The sequence below is a fragment of the Macaca mulatta genome, chromosome 9 (genome assembly GCF_049350105.2).
Source record: "Macaca mulatta isolate MMU2019108-1 chromosome 9, T2T-MMU8v2.0, whole genome shotgun sequence".
NCBI lineage: Eukaryota > Metazoa > Chordata > Mammalia > Primates > Cercopithecidae > Macaca > Macaca mulatta.
This window is the reverse complement of record NC_133414.1, coordinates 25,585,377-25,603,830: the sequence shown is the minus strand read 5'-3', so window position 1 is coordinate 25,603,830 and position 18,454 is coordinate 25,585,377. Positions and strand designations below refer to the sequence as shown.

Below are 18,454 nucleotides of genomic sequence, written 5' to 3'. Positions count from 1 at the left end.
TGTGTCTCTAATATACTCAATTTATTCAGCTGCTTTTGCAAAAGAGGACAATACAGTGAGCTCCTTCTGGGTGATATGGTCACACTTTCATCCTCATTACAGGACTCCTGGCATTTAGTTTGAAAGGCTGAGAGGAAAATCCATTTGTAGAACTTTTTTAGAGAGATAGGAGCCAAAACAGAACAGGGAAACTATTGTTTTCCTGTTCTCTATGGAAACACAGCACTCAAGTTTGAAGTAACAAGGTTTTTTTCCAATTGAAAATTGAAATTAAGAAAAAAATACCATTCATATAGCATCCAAAACTTGAAATACTTAGGGATAAATTTCACAAAAAATGTGTACTATGGGTACACCGACGGTATAAAACATGGCTGAAAAAGTTAAAGAAGTCCTAAATAAATGGAGAGATATATGCCACATTCTTAGGTTGGAAAAGTTAATATTGCTAAAATATCATTTTTGCCTAAATTGATATATTCCTATAAACATTCCAGAAGGTTTTCTGGTAGAAATTGATAAGATATTACTAAATGCTTGTTAAATGATATTAAAATGCTCATTAATTGGAGAGAACCTAGAATAGCCACAACAATTTTGAAAAAGAAGAGCAAAGTTAGAGAACTAACACTATCTGATATCATGCCTTATGCTTTTATAGTAATCTAGACCGTATGGAATTAACAGAGAAAAGATGGGCAAATAGATCAATGGGACAGACTAGAGAATCCAGAAACATACCCACACTAATATTATATAGACAACTGATTTTTGACAAAGATACAAAGGTAATTCTATGGGGAAAAAATAAGCATTTCAACAAGTAGTTCTAGAACAGTTAGATATCAAAGAAGGAAACAAACTTCAATGGGTATCTTGTACCAGATTAAAAACCCTAATACTATATATATATCATAGACCTAAATGTAAAACCTAAAACTTCAAAGCTATTAAAACAAATCCCAGGTATATTTTTATATACTCATTTTTCTTAAGTGAATCCTAGGAGTGGAATTGCTGGATCATATGTCTTTAAATTTTTAAGAAACTACCAAACTGTTGTGCAAAGTGTCTTATTTTATATTGTTTTTTAAATCCTTGACAATGTTTATTATCAAAAAACTTTAGTAGTAGGTTTTTTTTTAAAGAATGTTGGTTTTAGAATACACCAAGAGGACACTCTGTGACAGGACATACACAAACAAGGATAATGAAAATATTAAATACTATCCAAATTAGAACACCATAATTCAAATTGCTAATTCTAATCTTTGTGTCTTGGTAGAAATAACTATAGTCCCCCTTCTCATGAAATTCATGAAATTCATCCCCACCTTCTCATGAAGACTGTGAAGTCTCAGCACAATGTCAGTTACTTAATTTACAATAATCAATGCTGAGTTTTCTGTGTTGAAGCATGCACTGTTACAGAAAGCACAAAATCCTATTTACAGGGATTTTTAGTTTTCTTCAAAATGTATCTGAAGCATCTTTCAAAGTGCGAGCTACAAATAGGCTGTATCCTTAATGAAAAAGGCTTTTATCTAAAAGAAGTATGAGATAACTATCCAATACTGCAGAAATGGTTACATAACTAACCGAAGGAACCAGCAGCACTCTGCTAACTCTGTTTTAGTGTAGTAACCTCCCTCTTGGTCTTCTACTACCAGCCAAACATGTACTCCATTGCTTTGGATACAAGATTTTCATCTGTCAGAAATAACCTGATAATCACTAGTAGCTTTGTATGCTGTAGCAAGAGGTCTCATGGCAGAAATCTAGGACTACTTCCAGGTTGTGTTGGTGTACCTAGAGTTTTGATTGGTGGTGTAAAGGCTAAAGATGGAGATGATAAAGCACGTCTGTCACTGCTTCCCATTACACTTTGGTCAATACATGGTTTTACACCAATCATGATGGATTCTCCAAAAATCCTCCCATCTTTGGTTAAGGCTTTCCAAGCCTGCAGTTTAGACTGATAACGAATATACATTCAATTTCCTGTGTTAGACATCACACTTTTTCAGATATTCCCATACTGTGCAAATGATAATAATATGTAGGAAGCAGAGGCTTGAGGAAACCCAAACACAGTCACCCAAGTGTCATCAAGGTGATCTTCTGAAGTCAAAGATCTCCTTGAGTATAAAAAAGATCCAACTGGGCAGGAGATAATGTCATCTTTCATGGCTTACCGATATTTGCTGGACTAAACATACTTTGCCCTGTTCCAGGAGTAGATGTAACTCCAGCAAGAGGACTCTGCATTATGAAATGTTTGGCTGTCTTATTGAAGTTAAAGGTGTTGATCCAAGTCCCGGGCTAGAAATGTCATCATACATACTTCTAACTGATGGAGCACCACTTTGATCGTTATGAGCTGGTACAACTGGTTGTGGTGGTCACCCACATGCAAGTAAAGGTGATCTCAATTACACTACTCCTACCAAAGGGCCACTAATTCATTGAGGTTGCGGAGTCACCAGAGCTGGCAAATCCCACATTCAAAATCCAGGTAAGAACGGGGCATTAACGCCTGGCTTTGGAGATGAAGCCAGCATCATTGGTTCAGATCCTAACATGGGCACCTGGAGTTCCATGGCAAAGGCTGCCATTGTGTCAGCAACTTCTATTTTATATTCTTAGAAATAGCATATGAGAGTACCAGTGGCTCCACTTCCTCACCAATACTTGGTACAGTCAGTCTTTTTAATTTTAGCCATACTAAGAGTTATAATCTCATTAATTTGCATTCCCTTAAAAAACAATTATGTTGAACATTTTTTCGTGTGCTAATTTGCCATCCTTGTATCTTCTTTCAGATGTATCTGTACAAATCCCAGGTATACTAGAAGAAAACAGGGGAGAAAATCTTTGTGACCTTGGGTCAAGGAAAGATTTCCTAGATATGATGCCAAAACCAAAATCCATAAAAGAACAAATTGGCTTCATCAAAATGTAAAACTTCTGCTCTCCAAAAGACACTGTTAAGAGAACAAGAAGACAAGCCAGAGACTGGGGGAAATTCTTTGCAAAACACACATCTGATAAAGGACTTGTATCTAGAATATGGAAAGAACTTTCAAATTTCAACAATAAGAAAACAAACAACCCAATAAAGAAGTATACAAGGGGTTTCTATGGATACATCTGAAAGATAAAAGGATGGCAAATTAGCACACAAAATATATTCAACAAAATTGTTCATCAAGGGCATGCAAATTAATGAGACTGTAGCTCTTAGAATGGCTAAAATTAAAAAGACCAGTCATATCAAAGGGTGGTAAGGAAGTGGAACAACTGGTACTTTCATATGCTATTGCTAAGAATGTGAAATGGACAAGCACTTTGGACAACAGTTTGGTAGTTTCTTCAAAACTGAAACACATACTATATGATCCAGCAATTCCACTCCTAGGATTTATTCAAGAAAAATGAGTACTTAAAACTGTATTTGAGATGTGCTTTAATCAGGCACATTAAGAGATACCTGTGAAGGAAGTCATTTTACTCACAGTTCCCTAGAAATGGGAGGCATGGCACACAAAGAGGCCATATGAGCAAGCACCAGGTCAGTCCCGAGTAAAGACAGCCAGGGCAAAACATGAGCCTTTATGTGGTTTCTGCAGGAAGGAACGTGTGAGGCAGGATAAGAAGAATAAATGAGCTTAGGACTGGCTAGTTTGAATAGTTTCAACCAGCTCCAGGGTGTACAGATTGCCTCTAGTTTTCTGGTACTCAGCCCTGGGATGATAGGGCAGGTGGATAGTGGCCCAGAGTGTAAGAGTCTGATCAAAGAGCAGTGGGGGATTCCGGGCTCTGGATTGGTTAGTTTACAAATAAAAGTGATGTTGGCAGGTAAGTCTTGTTACCTTTAGGAACTAGTTTACCCTGGGAGAGGCAGTGTCTCTAAGATCAGTAAGGTTTCAAATGTCAAAATATCAGAAACACATGGTTAATATAGAATTCTATCTCCATACAGAAACTTTATGTGAATGTTCATGTTGGCTTTATTTGCAATAGCCCCAAACTGGAAGCAAACCAAATATACGTCAACAGTTAAATAGATAAACAGATCATGGCATATCCAAATAATAGGCTACCACTCAACAGTAAATAAGAAATGAATTATTAATACATGCAAAAATATAGATGAATCTCAAAATAATTATGCTGGTTGAAAAAGGGAGACAAAAATGGAGTATGTATGATACCATTTACTCTAGAAAATGCAAGCTAATTTCTAGTGACAGAACACAGATCGGCTAATGGCCTGGTGATGAGGTATGAGGGAGAAAAACATTAAAAATTGGTGATGGATTTGTCATCATTTTGACTGTGGTGATAGTTTCATGGTGTATACATATGTTGAGGTTTATCAAATGGGAAAATTTAAATGTGTGCAGTTACTAAAGGTATAAATGTGTGCATTTATACTTCAAATAAGCTATTTCAAACAACTGCTTGTCAAGGGAATATTTTATTTCCCAGTCTCTAAAGTTATCTAATCAGAATAAAGAAAACTCTTAGCTCAACTTCAGGTCACAGAGTGGCCCAAATGTTGCCCAGAGATAGTTGCAAACCCAAATTGTTTTTTTTTTTTTTCCTCCAAGACAGAGTCTCACTGTTTCGCCCAGGTTAGCATGCAGTGGCTTGATCTTGGCTCACTGCAACTTCCACCTCCCATGTTCAAGCAATTCTCCCTGCCTCAGCCTCCCGAGTAGCTGGGATTACAGGTGCCCAAAACCGAGCCCAGCTAATTTTTGTATTTTTTAGTAGAGACAGGGTTTCATCATGTTAGCCAGGCTGGTCTTGAACTCCTGACCTCAGGTGATCTGCCCACCTCGGCCTCCCAAAGTGCTGGGATTATAGGCGTGAGCCACTGCGCCCAGCCCCCAACATTTTTTGAGAAGCAAATTGGACTCAAAATTAGTAATCTTGGGTCTTGGTTCCAGCTCTGCCATTGATTTGCTGTGTCATTTTAGGCAAATCATTCAATTCCTCCAGACCTCAGTTTTCTTGTGTATAATACGAATATGTGGAACTTAGATGTTCTCTAAGTACTCGTCATTTCGAAACTGTGGATCCAGCACCATTAACTAGGGTTCTGTGGATCTATCCAAGTTGCCCAGCTCAGAGAGTTTCAGATAACCCCTGATCCTATCTCCAATTACTGACAGCCATTTGTCAAGGGCAAAAAGGAAGATTAGGAAAGGAGGCAGGAGCAGGTTAACAGGAATTGTTTGGGAGTGCACTAAGTGTTTTTAAAAAATTATTGTGGTAAAATACATGTACCATAACATTTATCATCATAATCATTTTTAAGCGTACAGTGCAGTGGCATTAAGTACTTTCACCCTGATCTGCAACCATCACCATCACCCATCTCCAGAACTCTTTTTATCTTGCAATACTGGAACTCTGTACGCATTAAATACTAACTCCCCATTCCCTTTTCCCCAGACACCTGGCTACCACCCCTCTACTTTCCTTTTTTTTGACGTGGAGTCTCACTCTGTTGCCCAGGCTGGAGTGCAGTGGCACAATCTCAGCTCACTGCAACCTCTGCCTCCCAGGTTAAAGGAATTCTCCTGCCTCAGCCTCCCAAGTAGCTGGGACTACAGGCACACATAACCATGCCCAGCTAATTTTTGTATTTTTTTAGTAGAAATGGGATTTCACCATGTTGACCAGGATGGTCTCAAACTCCTGACCTCAGGTGATCCACTTGCCTCGGCCTCCCAAAGTGCTGGGATTACAGGTGTGAGTCATCATGCCCGGCCTCTCCCCTCTACTTTCTATCTGTATGAATTTGGCTACTCCAGGTACTTCATGTACGCAGCATCACACAATACGCTAAGTGCTTTTATATTATCATATTTAATCCTTCCAATAAGTCAGGAAGTAGAAATTATCCTTTTCATTATTATTATTATTTTTGTTTATTTATTTTTTATTTTTAAAAGGAGTCTCACTCTGTCCCCCAAGCTGGAGTGCAGTGGCACAATCTCGGCTCACTGCAAGCTCTGCCTCCTGGGTTCACGCCATTCCGTGCCTCAGCCTCCTGAGTAGCTGGGACTACAGGTGCCCACCAACACACTCAGCTAATTTTTTGTATTTTTAGTAGAGACGGGGTTTCACCATGTTAGCCAGGATGGTCTCGATTTCTTGACCTCGTGATCCACCTGTCTCAGCCTCCCAAAGTGCTGGGATTACAGGCATGAGCCACCACGCCCGGCCTATTATTTTTATTTTCTTTTAGACAGAGTCTTACTCTGTCAGCTAGGTTGGAGTGAAGCAGCATGATCACAGCTCACTGCAGCCTTGAAATCCTAGGCTCAAGCCATCCTCATACCTCAGCCTGCTGGGACACAGGCATGTGTCACCATGTCTGGCTAATTTTTTTTTTTTAAATTATTTTTTGTAGAGACAGAGTCTTACTTTGTTGACCAGATTGGTCTTGAACTCCTGGGCTCAAGTGATCCTCCTGCCTCACCCTCTCAAAGTGCTGAGATTACAGGCATAAACCCGGGGGAATTATCTTTTTAAAAAATACCAAAAAGATGAACAAACTAAGGCTTTGATGGGAAGCCATATATCATAAACTAAGAAGTCACTGGCCCAGCAGTTACACATAGGCTAACTGCTTTCAAAGTCCTGAAACTTCTATTACTGTAATTCAATAACAATGCATTTAATGAGAAGGCAGTGATCTAGCAAAGAGATAACAGAAGTTTCAGAACAATATACAGGTCAGTGGAATTCATTCAACTCTCAGCCTTGACTGGATTATAATAGGCTACTTAAAACCTTAGTGGCTCAGTCTCCAGCTCTCTATAAATTATGTGTATGTGTACGTTATTAAGAACGAAGTTACACAAGGTACCTTCTTAAAACCAAGGTGAAATAAAAATGAGTTAGATCAAATATGTAAAGCTCCAAGTGCCTTCTGAAAGACATATGGTACCATGTAACCACAGAACATGTTTTTATTACTTCCAATATTTAGAGTTAAATGTCTCTCGAAAACACAGAATAAGATTCCAGACAGACATAACCACAAGTGGTGTTCTTACCCTCAAAAGTATAAACTAACCCTTCCCGGCTGCTGTCTCAGCTGTTGGTGAATCCTAGGGTGTAGGAATTTGCAACCCTTAATGTTATAGGAAGGGATGTTTGCTTCCAAGACCAGCTGTAGCCAATCAACCCAGGAGCGAAACAGACAACCCCACAGTCAGACTTCATGGTAAAAAGGATAGAAGTCCTGTGATGGGCAAACTGACCTAAGGCTAGTAGTTCATGAATTTAACAGTAGGCTGTAAAGCTGGAGAACAGAGGATTTGTACCCAGCAGGCACTGTTCTGAATAGGTTCTTCTTGTAGACTTTCTAGGATTTTGTTGCATACAAGACTGTTATTACATTTATTCTTAACTTCAGAATGAGTGGATTTTGTTGCTCTTCTATATTAGTCATTTGAGACTTATGTATTCCTTATTAAAGCAAGCATTCCACCATATCTAGGAGCAGATTGTTTTTAGTAAGAAAAAAAATTCAACCTTCGAGTTTTCCCTTTATAGTGAAAGATTTAGTGTTGCTTTTAAAATAAATCAGCACAATCTTTCTTTACAAAGAGTTTTATTTTTTTTAAGGGAACAGAAAGTACAAGATAGTAAAGTTTATTTAAGTGTTAGACAATGGATAGAAAAGATGTAATATGTTCTGCCCTATTTAGTCCAAAGAGAGAATTACTGGATATAGAGGGAGATTTAGAAATCTCACAGAAGTAGCATAATCTCTGCTTTGTCAAGACCATCATCACACTTAAAGCCACTGCCTGTTTCTGTGTACCTCATGCATAAAGAGATAAAATGCTATTTCACAAAGTAAGAATATTTTGTAATTCATTAACTTTCAGTTTGGACACATAACAAATATTTTACATACTGATTCGCACGGAAAGGTTTTTAAAAGGCTAAGTACTTAGCCAGTAAATGAGAAGGAAAGGGAATGGAGATGAAACAGGCGCTCATTCTGTATCTGTGGGTATTTACTACAATAAGAACATTTTATTTTTATAGCACGTTGCTACCATTTGCAATCTGGGCATTTACAGCAAATGTAGACTAGTCAAACCAGAGTTTAAAATACATAAAACCACATCAGGAAAAAATCATACGCTCGCTGCATGAATACTAAATGCTGAGCTACAGAAAAAGAGAGAGGTTATTGCCCATATCTAAGAACCAAAGCATTCTTAAGATAGTGGAGGCTAAAAACAAGGAGAGAGCCATGCAGGGAGGGAGGGAGGAGGGAAGGGAGGAAGGAAAACTAGAATGTTAGTTAGGTCTGACCTATGGTCACAAAACTTAACTACTCTGGTTAACAGCAAGAAACTTACCTTTGGATATTCAAACATGAAACCTAAATGGTTGGGAAGAGTGTGGATAGAGCATAGATAGGATTTGGAATCAGATGAGATTAATATCATAGCTCTATCCTAACTAGCTGTGTGATTTTGGGTAAACCACTCATCCCATCTGGCCCTCAGTTCTCTAAACTATAAAATGAGGGCATTGGTTAAATCCTCCCCCTAAGTCTATGTAGCTGTGAAAGGCTACAATTCTCTAATAAAGTAACACGAAGAACCAGTGGTGCATCTAGCAAGGGGACTTCCATGTTAACACTCAGCACAATTCGGGGAGGGATTTCAGCAGTGAGGAAGATGGCCAACTCTTTCTTGAGCTAAGAGAGCATTCTTTCTCCAGAGAGACCTCAAGTCCTTCTGAATTCTTACAAATCAACTCTGAAGCACACACCGTGTATGGTGTGGCTGGAACATCCTTCTTCCAGCACCTATCATAGAACCTTGAACCAAGCCCGATGCATGATAGATATTCAATGAATGAACTCCAGGAAAATCTCTCCTCTGGTCAGATTCTTTGCCTGCCCAGCATAAGAGTCCGTGGGTTAGTTTCTTAGTCTCTTAATGCCTCAGTCTCCTTATCCTTAATCACGACAGTGGCTAACTCTAAATCTTTAAAATAAAGATTCAATAAGATAAAATATGTGAAATTCAGTCCAAGCAGCCCAACTACTATGAAATGAAGCATGTGATATCTGGCTTTAATAAGTTCTTCCCCAACCTTCCACAACCAAAAAGTAAATGAACAATAGGAGAAGCATACATTCCTATACTTAATTCGCAGCAATTGGCTCAGATGCGCCTCCCGCCCCTGACTCTACCATCCTTCCCTGCTCAGCTCCTAGCACACCTGGCCTCTGTTCCTCCAGCTTTGTCTCCCAGAACGCGAGTCAGATTTCAGCTTCTCTAGGCCCCTAAGTCTCACTCTCAGGCGTATCCTACTCCTGGCCACTTTGGATAACATGCCCTTCCATTTCAGGTGTGAACTGGAATTTTCAAGGATGACATCCAGGAGCATGTTGCCTCAGTACCCCCTGGAGAAGGATAACTAACCCTCTTCAGTTCCAGTGATCGAGACTGTCATGGGAAAATTATGCTCTTCAATGAACTTCAGCTCTGTCAGATAATTCAGCTACTGAGAATGAAGCCACACAGAAGCTAGAGATGGCGGGAGGAGTGGAGATTCCTAATGAGGACTTCAGGGATCCCGGAAACAGCCATGCCTGATGCTGATGTGTCCTTGGCTATTTTACTGCATATCCAATTGATTATCTATAACCTGCTTCACCAAGCCAATTTATTTTGATTTCTGGCCTGACAAGTGAGAGCTCTAATACTTAAACTCTATCGGGACAATTGAAATAATAGAAGGGAGGGAGGGAATGGTAGGCTTGGAAATCAGGACTCCTCCAGGATGGCTTCAAAACAAACCCTTCTGCTCCTGCAGACCTTCTCTGGTACGGCCAACACTCCACAGTGAGACAGAATCAGACCAGTCTCTGGAGGTATGAAGGTAAGATGATCATTCTCTTAAACGGATTCTCAATGATGGGCCTCTTTTTAAATATGGACGCACTGGTGACAAGGTCTTACTGCCTTCTAACAAGCCAGGTAGAGTGCCTCACACCTGTAATCCCAGCACTTTAGGAGGTGGAGGTGAGCGGATCATGAGGTCAGGAGTTCAAGACCAGCCTGGCCAACATGGTGAAAACCCATCTCTACTAAAAATACAAAATTATGCAGGCATGGTGGCGTGCGCCTGTATTTCCAGCTACTCGGGAGGCTGAGGCAGGAGAATCACTTGAACCCAGGAGGCAGAGGTTGCAGTAAGCTGAGATCACACCATTGCACTCCAGCCTGGGCAACAAAAGTTTAACTCCGTCTCAAAAAAAGAAAAAGAAAAAAGAAAAATACAGAACATCTTTTAGTTCTGTTTTAAGCTTTATTGTTTTTCCTTTCACATCTGGCACAATTTTATATCATTTTATTATCTTCTGGTTCTTACTGCTTCTTTTTTAAAAGAAAAAACCTTGCTATATAATAGTTGCACTTATTTTGGGGTATTGTGATGTTTTGATATATGTATACAATGTGTAAGGACTAAATCAGGGTAACTGGGATATGCATCACCTCAAGTATTTATCTCTTTTGTGTTGGGAACATCACAAATATTTCTTCTAGCTATTTTAAAATATACATAAATTATTTACTATAACTTCTCTTCTGTACTATTACTAGATCTTATTCCTTCTAGCTAACTGTATTTGTGCACCCCTTAACTTCTCATCATCCTTCTCCCATTTTTAGTTTTATTAAAAATAAAAATATGTCTAAATTTTTTTTCTTATTTCTAGACACTTCAGATGCATACAAACAACATTCAGTGTTTGTTTATGAACAAGCTGCCTCTATTTTCTTACATTAAAAAATAAAATAGGGCCAGTCATGGAAACTCAAGCCTGTAATCCCAACACTTTGGGAGGCTGAGGTGGGTGAATCCCTTGAGGTCAGGAGTTCAAGACCAGCCTGGTCAACGTGGGTGAAACCCGTCTCTACTGAAAGTACAAAAAAAATTAGCCAGGCATGGTGGCAAACACCTGTAATCCCAGCTACTTGGGAGGCTGAGGCAGGAGAATTGCTTAAACCCAGGAGGCAGAGGTTACAGTGAGCAGAGATCGTGCCACTGCATTCCGGCCTGGATGACAGAGTGAGATTCTGCCTTAAAAAAAACAAATACTGTTCTTGAGGAGGAAAAAAAATTGGTAATATTATACTCTTTTATAAATTGTCAGTTCTATCAAATAATTCATATCATATTTCCGTAAAATTCAGGAAACTTTAACTATGATTTCATAGGGAGTGGGATATCGGGAAGTAAGCAGAGGCCAGGCCAACACCAAGATTCTCATCTCAACACAGAATGAGCTTATCTGTTGTCAACAAAGAGTAAAAAACTTACAGAAGTTTCCATATCATTTTAAGATATGTAACATGGATTAAGATCTGAGGGTCAGGAACGAATACTGTATAGAAACAGAAACATATATTCAGATTAAAAAATAATATACATCTATCTTTCCCCGAAACAATTAAAGATGTGTGTTAGTCCATTTTGCATTGCTATAAAGGAATACTTGAGACTGGGTAATTTGTAAAAAAAACAGAGGGCTTATTTGGGTCATGGTTCTGCAAGCTGTACAAGCATGGCACCAGTATCTGTCCAGCTTCTTGTGAGGCCTCAGGAAGCTTACAATCAAGGTGGAAGGCACAGGGGAAGCCGGCATATCACATGACGACAGAGGGAGCAAGAAGAGAGGGAGGGGGCAGTGTCAAGCTCCCTTGAACAACCAACTCTTGCAGGAACTTACAGTGAGAACTCAATCAATCATTACCACGGAAATAGCGCCAAACCATTCATGAGGGATCCACCCTCATGACCCAAACACCAGGCCCCACCTCCAACACTGGGGGCTACATTTCAATATGAGATTTGGAGGGAACAAACATTCAAACCATATCAATAATAAGTAAATGGAAAAAAACCACTAAGCTTAACTTTAGGTTTTTTTTTTTTTGGTTTTTTGTTTTTTTTTTTTTTTTTAGCTTTACAAAACTGTATCTTTCTATTTACATGTAAAAGATGAGCATCAGAAGTAGCAATTCTTCTACATAATACTACATAAGTGTTCTATAAAACTCAGTTCAATTTGTGCAAGAAAAATTTTAAATCTATTCATAGTAATGAATGCAGTACTTAAGAATGCAAAATAGTTTCAGTAATTTAAAACCAAGAAAAAAAAAGTCTCCTTTAGGGATAAATATCCATATATGGCTTTTATTCAAAGGCAACTTATTTTTAGAAAACAGGAGAAAAAAGCCTTTTGCCTCTTTTGGACTTGGATGCTCAAAAGTGACCATACTTAAAACAAAATTCTAACCTTATATTTTAAAAAGCAGTGGTCTGGTAATACATGCACTAAGTATAATAGCTTTTATTTTGAATTTTCTAAAGTACATAATTGAAAATGTGAATCTAGGTACAGAGTAGAAAGTTCATTTTTCTTTTCTTTTCTTTTTCTTTTCTTTTCTTTTTTTTTGAGATAGAATATCACTTTGTTGTCCAGGCTGGAGTGCAGTGGAATGATCTTGGCTCACTGCAACATCTGCCTCCCAGGTTCAAGGGATTCTCCTGCCTCAGCCTCCTGAGTAGCTGGGATTACAAGCACATGCCATCATGCCTGGCTAAATTTTGTATATTTAGTGGAGATGGGGTTTCGTCATGTTGACCAGGCTGGTCTCAAACTCCTGACCTCAGATGATTCGCCCGCCTCAGCCTCCCAAAGTGTTGGGATTACAGGCATGAGCCACCGTGCCTGGCCAAAAGTTTATTTTTCAAATTACTAAATGATTTTACTCAGCACACATTTCTGACATTGTGGCTATTTTAACACAATTTAGACATAGCACATCTGTTGGACAATCTACTCTCTAAAACTCAGATATATTAACTGGCTTCTTCAAAGAATTCTCAAAGTGGTGCTTTCAAGGTTAGGAGAGGCTCTCTAAGCATTGACAATATAGATCACGTTAAAGAGTTTTTCTTTTCCTATGAAACAAAATGTGTTTAGGGAAATAAAGAGAATCTACTCTTCACTCTCCCTTGTCCCCACTGAACTGCAAAAATAAAAATATTACATTTTCAAACTGTCAAAAGAAAATAAGAGGACTTCTTTGATGTCTGCAATGAAAACATGGTAGAAAAGAGCAACGTGTTCTGTATTTATCAACCAGCAGACGCTATTACCCACAGCATTCCAGATTCACAGAGAAAGGGTAATTAAAACTGCAAATCCTGGGGCCTCACCAAATCATTTGAATTTTGAATTGGAATCAGAATCTCTGGGAACTTTTTTTTTTTTTTTTTTTTTGAGACGGAGTCTCTGTCGCCCAGGCTGGAGTGCAGTGGCACAATCTCCACTCACTGCAAGCTCCGCCCACTGCAAGCTCCGCCGCCTCCCGGGTTAACGCTATTCTCCTGCCTCAGCCTCCCTAGAAGCTGGGACTACAGGTGCCGGTCACCACGCCCGGCTAATTTTTTTATATTTTCAGTAGAGACGGGGTTTCACCGTGTTCCCCAGGATGGTCTCGATCTCCTGACCTCGTGATCCGCCTGCCTTGGCCTCCCAAAGCACTGGGATTACAGGCGTGAGCCACCGCGCCCGGCCACTTTTTTTTTTTTCTTTTTTAACAAAAACAAAAACAAAAACATGTTCCCTAAGTGATTCTTAGGAACACTGAAATGTGCGAGTAACAGAGCATGATGTTGAAGATAGGAGCAACGCTCAAATCCCTCTGGAAGCACCAAATATTTTCCCAGACACTTTCTCTTTGACTTTCTGTTTGACTTTCCTTTTCTCTTTGGTTTTGTGACTGCTTTGTCTCTCCATTTTTGGGAGATGGGGTAGAGGGACATTTGGGAGGTGGAAAGCTGGATTGTCCTAGCCTGTCTCCTTCCATCAGTACAGCAGACAACGGGTGAGCCTATTGCATTCTCCTTGGACATTTCTTTTTTCTTTTCAAGACAAGGTCTCTCTCTGTCGTTTCGGCTCGTGTGCAGTGGTGTGATCACTGCTCACTGCAGCCTTGACCTTCTGGGCTCAAGTGAACCTCCCACCTCCCTCTCCTGAGCTGGGACTACAGGTGCGTTCCACTATACCTGGCTAACTTTGGTATTTTTTGTAGAGCTAGGGTTTCACCAATGTTGCCCAGGCTGGCTTGTTGGACATTTCAATCAGGGTCTTAACGAATGCTTGATGATAATTAAATTGTGTCCAATTAAGGACTCAGTTTCTCTACAGATCAACTTGATGGCTCTGGTGCCTGGATTCTCTTCCAGATATTAAATAATAAAAATAACTTTATCAAGAGAATATTTCTTCATATGACTTAAAAACTTAGAATGGGCAACTTCTGAAGGTTCTTCAGGTGACCAAATGCTTTGAGGGAAACTAAAAAAATACAAAGAAAAGCATGCAAGGAGATTATTTATGTAACCCTTTTGTATCTTTCTGAGCAAATGTGATTAATTCAATATGAAGCAGTTGATCCTTACTACAAGTAGCTTCTTTTTTCCCTTTTATCAGGTACATGTGAAGTTTCTTACAAAGCCAAAATGAAATTAGTTGGCTGGTTGCTCAGTGTGACGGTTAATATTGAGTGTCAACTTGACTGGATTGAAGGATGCAAAGTATTGTTCCTGGGTGTGTCTGTGAGGGTGTTGCCAAAGGAGATTAACATTTGAGTCAGTGGACTTGGGAGAGGCAGACCCACCCTCAACCTGGATGGGCACCATCTAATCAGCTAGCAGCATGGCTAGAATAAAGCAGGCAGAAGAGCATAGAACTGTTGAGTCTTCTGGCCTTCGTCTTTCTTCCGTGCTCGATGCTTCCTGCCCTCAAACATCAGACTCCAAATTTTTCAGCTTTTGGACTCTTGGACTTAACACCAGTGGTTTCCCAGGGGCTCTTGGGCCTTCAGCCACAGACTGAAAGCTGCACTGTCAGCTTCTCTACTTTTCAGGTTTTGGGACTCAGACTGGCTTCTCTGCTCCTCAGCTTGGAGATGGCCTGTTGTGGGACTTCACCTTGTGATCCTGTGCATCAATACTCCGTAACAAACTTCCCTTCAGATATACATCTATCCTATTAGTTCTGTCCCTTTAGAGAACCCTGACTGATACGCTCAGTAAACACTCATTTTCTGGCTTTGACTTTCTTGAAGTTTGATTTATATGATTCTTTGATAACAATTAACTACCAGACTAGCTCTTGTAAGAGGTCCAAATGCACAGGTGCATACAATGCTTAGTTATAATTTAAGCTTCTGACTAATCTCCAATAATCAACACCTGGATGTGTTTGTGAGCAGCGTCTCCAAGTCAGAGCGAAACAGACAAGAAGGAAAAGAACAACTTGTCCTTGACCAGATTGCTTAAAATTGTTATCCCGATTTTCGAGCAATTCAAGACCTATTTGTGTGACCGCGGGAAACAGGTCAGAGGTATAACAAGTATGAACCACAGAGGAGGTGTCTTATAAGAGCCGGCCCCTGTCGAGGAAGATTTTGTTTGCATTCTCCTCTCTATGCAACCCCAAAACAGGACCTCTAAGAATTTCAATCTCATCATAAATCAAATTCCAAAGTGTTCTTTGATCTATAATGAAAACCCAAATAAGATGATAATCATTAACTCAAATAAATGCCCTGTTTACAAAACCATTGTGACCATTTGGCAGTTGTAAATAACTCTTTGTCTAGGATTGGAAAACTGGACAGAGAAGCAGGATATACAACTTATCAAGAATGTGAGGGGAGGGAGAGAGGCGGGGCTAACAGGAGAAAAGCAGAGATACTGAGTAACTTGGAGAACAATAAAAGGCAGGCTAGGGGGACTTAAGGAAGAAGCCAGGGTAAAACGCCTAAAAATAGCAGGAGCGTAGGAAATTGTCCCAAAGATATTTGATCTGCCATTGTACTCCAGATCCTGCCATTTCAAGTTTAGATCTATAAAAAGGCATGTTTTAAAAATGTATCATCTCCTTCCTATCTGTTCAGCAAAGGTACTGATTGCGTATCCTGCTTCAAGTCGGTGGTCCTTATAGCAGGATTCTCTAATTTCTTTAACAAATTAGTTATGTTAGATTGCTTTCCCTTTGGGAATTTGCAGGAATCACGAAATTAAGTCAATAATAGTTACCCCTCTTGTCTTTGCAATCAACCATGAAAGCATGAGGGCAAAGCAGATGTGTGTGCCTTATAAACACATTTTAAAACGTGCATCCCTTCTTCCCTTAGCAGAGTTCACTCTACATTAATTTTTGCTCAGTATCTGCTCTTCTATTTCCCTCTGCCCTTTGCTCTACAAGATAATATCTAAATATTCTTTTGCTCAGTTTCCAAATGTTAATCAATGAAAAGCTTCTCAATTGCTAATGTGTTTTAGATAATTTAAAATGAGAATCAAACATTGAAAAGGTAGCCCCTCATTGAATATTGAAAAATGCTTTTAAGATTGGAATGAATGTATGAATAAACACAAAATCCTTCTTGTAAGAAAACTTTTTGATCAACTTAATTCTATTTATCCTATTTATTACTGGGTTTTTTTTCCTCTCACTTTTCTATCTAGATTAGGTAGATTTAAGTCCAGTCTAATACTGTAGATAATAAATATGCACATTCATTTTTACAGAATTGAGTTACAGACTTGACCCTAAATCAGCTGAGAAGTCCATGATTCATTGAGTGTCTGCCATGCCCACAACTCCCTTCTGATAAAACTGATGAATCTCTAGGTCAGATGCCTGGCACCATATGATCCTGCTGTCCTGGTCAGAACTGTTGTTTCGTTTTGTTTCATTTTTTTATCAGGAATGAGCTCCCAATCAAAAGGTTTGCTGCTAACAGAGGGGGAGGCCAGATATGTCAGTAAGGCTGCCCTGTCTCAGTGGTGACCAGTAAAACCAATCACACCCTGGTTTTTAGTGAGACTGAATATGGGATACACTGGGCAGATTAGCTAGATAGTAAGTTATAGTAGCACAAATAAGTAGAAGCAGAAGCAGAATGTAGCTTAGCCCCAAAATGGTGGGGCACAGGTTTAGAAAAAATGGATACTAGGCCAGGCCTTGTGGCTCATGCCTGTAATCTCAGCACTTTGGGAAGCCGAGGTGGGCAGATCACCTGAGGTCAGGAGTTCAAGACCAGCCTGGCCAACATGGTGAAACCCCGTCTTTACTAAAAACACAAAAATTAGCGGGGAGTGGTGGCACATGCCTGTAATCCTAGCTACTCAGGAGGCTGAGGCAGAAGAATCGCTTGAACCTGGGAGGCAGAGGTTACAGTGAGCCGAGATCTTGCCACTCTAGCCTGGACAATGGAGCAAGACTCTGTATCAAAAAAAAAAAAAATAGAATAAGAAATGTATACAGCTTGATGAGTGGATAACGACTTGAGTGGATGACTGCACCTGTGTGTCCAGAGGGCCTCTGGAATTACAGCTGCATCCTCAATGGCTTTCCTGTTCCATGAGATTTCTATGCAGAAATGGGGACATGTCCCTCCTCTTTTCTCTATTTAACTTTAAACTTTCTTCAACGAAGGTAAACCACACATCTCTCTGCTCCTTGTAACCTTAAAGAATCTACCTGAGACAACCAGTAAATTGCTCACTGCTATTTGTCCGCTCTGCCCTTCTGCTTTTTAAGGGTATAAGAAAACAATTTCAGCATGGTATGGATTAATGTTTTTCCCCCTGCTGTGGATTATTGCAGTCTTGGTCTTTGACACTGGTAATAAATTCCTTTCCTCTTCCTGATATATCTGCCTGTCTTTCAGTATCAAGAACTGTACTATCTGGTCTTTCAGTCACTTTTTATATTAAACCTACAGGGACAACAGTGATGTTTCTCAGTAACAGTTCTTGGTCACATGACACCGAGGGAGGCCAGGCTGGTTTATCCTTCTCAAATTCTCGACAGTGTTCAAGGTTGACAGCAACTCTCTTTCCTCTTATCTGTCTTTCTAAAAACAGTTCTTAGCATCTTCTATCTTTATCCTTTTTTAAATTAAAAGTTTTTTTTTTTAATAGATTCAAGGGGTATAAGTACAGCTTTGTTACGTGGATGTATTGCATAGTGGTGAGGTCTTGGATTTTAGTGCACTCATCACTCGAATAGTGTGGATTGGACCCAATAGGTCCATCTTCCTTCTTTCTCCAGCTATTCTGCATCCCATTGGGTTCTCTTCTCATCTTTGTAGACACAAGGAAACCATCTTATCTACACCAAGACACTGCCTTCACACTATCTTACCTATAGGAAGATAATGCTTAAGAACAATGAATCATATAATTTAACAAAAAGTAGAGCCACAAACGATTAGACCAGGAACACATCACCTAGGCCCCTCAATTTATGAACTTAAATTGATACTTGATTCACTGACTGGAAAACTTGTAGGTATGTTTGGAA

The 18,454-nt window shown here is 39.5% G+C and overlaps 1 protein-coding gene and 1 pseudogene across 2 annotated transcripts in view; both read right to left on the bottom strand.

Moving 5' to 3' along the window:
- The window catches only part of KIAA1217, an 839,292-nt gene that overhangs the window by 389,590 nt on the left and 431,248 nt on the right, over window positions 1–18,454 (bottom strand). The window lies entirely within an intron of this gene.
- LOC144331088 (nucleoporin NUP35 pseudogene) lies at window positions 1,662–2,405 on the bottom strand (annotated as a pseudogene).